This window comes from Perognathus longimembris, chromosome 8 (genome assembly GCF_023159225.1).
Source record: "Perognathus longimembris pacificus isolate PPM17 chromosome 8, ASM2315922v1, whole genome shotgun sequence".
Classification (NCBI taxonomy): Eukaryota; Metazoa; Chordata; class Mammalia; order Rodentia; family Heteromyidae; genus Perognathus; species Perognathus longimembris.
The window spans coordinates 11,722,893-11,728,290 of NC_063168.1; the positions used below are offsets into that span (position 1 = coordinate 11,722,893).

The 5,398-nt window shown below is 49.0% G+C and overlaps 1 pseudogene; it reads right to left on the reverse strand.

Annotated features, from left to right (window-relative positions):
* Positions 1-999: 999 nt before the first annotated feature.
* Positions 1,000-2,296, reverse strand: LOC125356149 (annotated as a pseudogene).
* Between the last annotated feature and the right edge of the window lie 3,102 nt (positions 2,297-5,398).

The window sequence follows — 5,398 nt, forward strand, 5'->3', positions numbered from 1 at the left end:
GAAAATGGGGTGCCTGCTGCACAACGCCCAGTAGCCCCACTTGGCCTTGTTTTGTCTGTGAGAATTGCACACAGCTGCGCTGGCATTGGCAGAGCCCTCTTGTAAAGGGCTACTAAAGTGCTTTCTCACTTTGGCCCTCATGGGTCATCAGTACTGTATCTAGTATCTATTGGTGATCTTCACACTTCTGCCTTGATTGCACGTGGAAAGTAGAGATGGTTTCTGATTTTTCCTGCTAGCAGCAGTCACCTTGTGTTGGTTCCCTAATCTCTTGAGTGGTTCCCCTCCAGTTTACAAGAATCTGGGTAGACCAGAGGGCATGTGTCTTCAGTGACTAGGACTTTGTCCCCAGGAATAAACACTCCTTTCCTGCTCAGTTCACAATGCTTTTAAGTATGCCGGAAGTTGGACATCCCTTGACCTGGTCACCTGCAGACCTAAGTCATCTCAGGAGCTGACATAGCTTCTTCATAGGAAGACTTTTTACACTGTGCTTAGTATGTTTTTTTAATGTTTGACTTTTATTTGACACATATATACATCAAATGATTCACAAAGTATATTCACTTAGAAAAGTTGACTCTACCCAAAAATGCACAGCAGATTTCAGTGAGCAGAGATTAATAAGTACTCCTAACCCTCAGGTAGAAGTAATACACTGTCCACTTACATGTTCACTGACCCAAGAGAAGGTGCTAGAGAAAGAAACCTGAAACAACCCCAAGTAAATTTGGGAAGTCACACAGAGAAACAGGATTTCTCAAGTTGTAAGACTCTAAGCCTATCCGGATAGCACTTTTCTGTGGGTTTCTCAATAGGAGTCCAGACCTCACAAATCACCTTCAAAGACTGGGCAGCCCAGAAGCACAGGGGGGTAGTTATTCCAGTAGGCTGCATACAAGAACCACATAAAGGATGTTAAAAGGAAACCAAGGACCAGATGTTGAGTCCTTGTGTCCACAGTTGGAATATAGTTGGACCTTAGGTCGTACTCAGCTTCTAGGCTGATGGTCGCTCAAAAAACATCTCATAATCCAGCTGCCCTCTGTTTAAGGAACTTCCTGTTCAGGGCATTGTCTTGACCCCATCCTGAGTCAAAGGAAGTGGTGTCTTGATCCACAAGGTGTGTATATTTGGTACGACCAGAACGTCCAAAGTTCTTGACCTGCATGACTTTGGGAAGGATCGTTTTGTCAAAATGATCCTCAAGGGTCGGTGAGCTGAAATCTCTCTTGTATAGTTCTTCATCCTCATCCATGAAGAAGGCACCTCGGTGATAATACTTCTGTAAAAACTTGTATTTGCCTTTCACAGCTTTGTTGGTGATGACTTTCCCATTTGCCCGAAGCTCAGCTTGCCTCTCTTCCTCAGTCAGGTTTCGCATGCGTTGAATTTCTGCTTTTTCCTTTTCAAGTGCTGCTCGGTCTTCTCGGTCCCTCTTGATTCTTTTGAGCTCTCGAACTTTCCACGCCTCATAGTCATCCTCTTGGTTTTCATCATCAGTGTTTAGAGCATCCAGTGCGGCCAGGGACCGTGTGTTCTCCTGGAGCTTTTTCTTGGTCTCTGCTTCGACAATCTTGAGTGTGTACTTGCGCCTCTCCTCAGCCACGCGTTTAGCTTCCTGCTCCCACTCCCTCTGTTTTAGGGCTTGGGCCTCATGCTCTTGACCTGTCACTCAGTCCTCCTTTCGAATGAAGACTGGCTTCAGGCGAGGCTCCATCTCGTCTTCACTGTCTGTGTACTCTTCGTATTCAGACTCTGACTCGGACTCTTCCCCAGCACGTCCTTCCTCTTCCATCTCCATGACATCCATCTATTCCTTTCTTCTTTCCTGTGCTCGCTGGCACATCAGGCCACGGTGCCGTTCTATTTCCTCATCATGCATTTCTTCCTCCTCTCCTTCACTGCTGTCTTCTCGTTCCATCTGACAAGCATCTCCCTGGACTTTGGAGTCTCTTTCTCCTACCACTTCAGGTTCCACTGTTTCCCGATGTCGAGCCAATCTGGCTCCCACATCTTCCCTGATCCGGTTTCGTAAGCGCCGCACACGAGGGTCACTAGATGAGTCCTCGTCCTGCTCCTCAGGCTCTGCGGCTCGTTCTCTGGCTCACTTTAGGACCTGAAATTCTTCCTCATCTGAGGACTCCAGAGGGGCGTAGTGTGGCCTCTTTCCGGATACATAGCGTTTCACCTTCACTCTCTAAATCGAAAGCTCACCTTTCTCATTGCGAGCCAGGACGGCCCCAGCCGTGCACTGGAGAGGAGGCCGCTTCACCAGCGCGCTTGGCACAGACATGTCGACCCCAGCGGCAGTGCTTCCCAAACTCGATGAATCCCAAACGAGGCGCAATGACCGCGTGCGAGAACACCTGCTTCCCTCCTGGGCGACTCGGACCTGACTGCGCAGCTGGCAGAGACGACCTCCGCCCGAGCCGGTCAGGCCGGCAGTGTGCGAGCCCAGGACCGAGGGACGGCTACTTATGCGCCTGGGCCTTGGTGGTCCTCGCGTTCTCAGTCTCCCGAGGCTTCCAAGGTGGCTCAATCGCCAATTTCCGCATGATGGCGCGGAGAGGGGGGTTGCTTACTCGAGGCCTGGCAAGACTCGAATGAAACTCTCACCCATTTGTCTGGGTTTTGCAGTCGGGGAGGAATGATAGAGTGAATAGGAAACTTAAAGGAATAGGATGGTCATTGGCCCACGTTGGTGTGATGGCTACACCCCAATGTGGAAGGAGGCGATCCCGCCCTATATTGATGGGGGACCGGAAGCTCCACCCCTGGACTGCCTGTGTGGGGAAATTAGAGGGGAGTACTTGGGGATAGGAGGAGGAAGGAAACAAAGAGGAAAGGGAAGACGCCAGATTCTGGACTGGCAACGAGGGGAGGGGCAGAGCCCGGCTGGTCAGAGGAAGAAAAGAGCAGGAGGAGGAGGAGAGGAGGAGAACCTGAGTAGAGTGGTGAGGTGAACCAGGGTAGCTGGAGGAGGAGCCGGAGCCTTACCAGACCGGCCAGAGGAATGGGCAGAACCGACTGAAGCCTGAGGCCTGAGGGAGGGTCGGAAACCTGGGGCATGAGGGAGGGTCCGAAAATGATGCCTGAGGGAGGGTCAGCAACCTGGGGCCTGAGGGAGGGTCCGAAACCTAAGGCCTGAGGGAGGATCCTAAACCTGAGGCCTGAGGGAGGGTCCGAAACCTGGCGCCAGCATAGAAGCCTAAGGCTTGGGGTGGGGGGTTGAGGCTTAAAACTTGAGGAGAGGATCCTAGAGGATGGTTGCTTGGTCCTCTGGAGGTTTGGAGTCCGGGAGGCTGAGGTGGTTAGAAATTAAGGTGGAAGTTCAGAGGTCAAGTCAGGACTCAGGTCTGGGTACTGGGTAACTAACCCAGGACAAGGTAGTCACAGGCAAGCATTAGGAGGTGGAGGGTGGCTCTGGTTCCCGGTTTTGGATTGTAAATAAAATCCCTTTGTAAATCCCCTTCCCACCTTAAATTGTGCCTCAGCAGATTCTTGCTCTCCTGGGACACAACAGGATGCCTTCACCTGATGAAGGAACTGCAATTCAGGCCAAAGGCCAAAACTTGGAGGCCTTTGCCCTACTCAAACCCTCAGTGGACTTTTAGCCTTCACATTTATTCTGCTACATGTACTAACTGTATCAGTCAGTTATTCATTTTCTTTACTTTTGTGGCAGTACTGTGCTTAAAACGCAGGGCATGGCACTTTCTGGAAAGGCACTCCACCCCTGGAGCCAAACCCCAGACCTTAAAATCCTTCTGTTTTCTGGAAACTGCTCTTCCTGATGTGGTAGAGGAGAGATACAATGAGCATATGTCCAAATGAGCATAGTTCCAAAGTTAAAGACATTTGTGTGCAGACTTAATGTGGTTGTAAAGAGAATGAAGTATGACCTGATCCCTAACTCTGGGCCTGAATACAGGGATTTTTTTTTCTTTCAGGGGGTTTGGAAGATGCTGGAAAGATATTGAACAAGATTTCCTCAACCTATCAAATTCACTTGAGTCAACCCTTGTCCTTTGAATGAGTGGTGAGAGGGAGGATAGAAACTAGTCTATGAACCAGCACTTCACTTTTGAATAGATGTCTCTGGATCCTGAGCTTCCACCTCCAAGCTGCTCCATAGGGTTTCACGAGCTCATCTTTCCTTTCCTGACCCAAAATGCCTTTTACTCTGTAGAACCTGAAAGTGAGCTAGCTGAAAAACTTTCCAAAGAAAAACCAGTCCAGCAGCTGTTCCAAAGACATATCTAGCTGGAATGCCTTGCACTTTCTCATGGCTCAAAAGAAACAAGGAAGTTGAAGGGTTCAGATTAAAGTGAAAGGTGAAAATGACAACTTCTGCTTCCTTCTTACAATAGAAAATTCCCATTTATGGGTATACTGTGCAAAAGAGGCAGCATAGGCCAGGAGCCATACCCATCAGATTGGGTTCTGTGATGTTCTGTGTGGAGAGTCACAGATGAGGTTACCTCCTACCTAGGCTCTATATTTCTCAGCTTCTAAAACCTTTGAAACTTAAGGAATGACCCTTTTTGCCCTTCATAGGTAAGCTTGTCTCTTGAAGCTCACTTTGGATCATGTTTGAGGTTCAGTGTTAAGAGAAACAAGGCATGTCTTCAGGTCTTCTTTTCCTTGTGAAACTCAGATGAATTATCATTCAGAAGTAGGTATATTCTGTTTCATGCAAGCTCTTGTGCAAAGAAATTGAGGTAGACACTATAGGCTGGTGTTCTTGCCCATGCATATAAACCACCTTCCTACTTGATATTGGTCTGGTGTGTGCTTCATGCTATAATGAACTTGAATGCAGAACTTCCTTTCTTGGGAAGTGCTCCATGCAGACTCCTCCTGATTGGATCATGTCCCATGTCTCCTGAAGATCTCAGCTCTTCTCTGTGGATCACCAGGGACAGCCAAGCTGGCTTTTCTTGGGTAGGGTCTTGTCCAGTGGTTCTTTTCTCAGCATGCTTGTATTGTGAATGGCAGACAGATACAAGTTGAGATGTTCCTGAATGGAGGCCTAGCTGTGCCCTTCCAGCACTGAGGACTTCAGTTCCCGCTGGATCCTGCTGTCTGCTCTGCCCTTGTGGAGCAAGCCAGCCCTCCTGCCCTTGGGTGCCTTCCCATGGGTCCGGGGTGGGCCCACTGTGGCGCCCTTTCTGACTTTTCAAAGTCCATGTATCAGGACTCTACTTCCTGCCCTTTCCTTTGGTCTCAGAGGATTGGCCCCCGCAGAAAGCTCCCCAGGATTGTCTGGCACAGTCTTGCATTGATTTCTTTTTAAAAGGAAGTTTACTAAAATTGGTCTGTAATAAGGTGTGAGCAGTGTTTGCATGTAAGCATGAGCTGGCAAGGCAGCTTTGGAGACTGCCAGAGTTCTCAA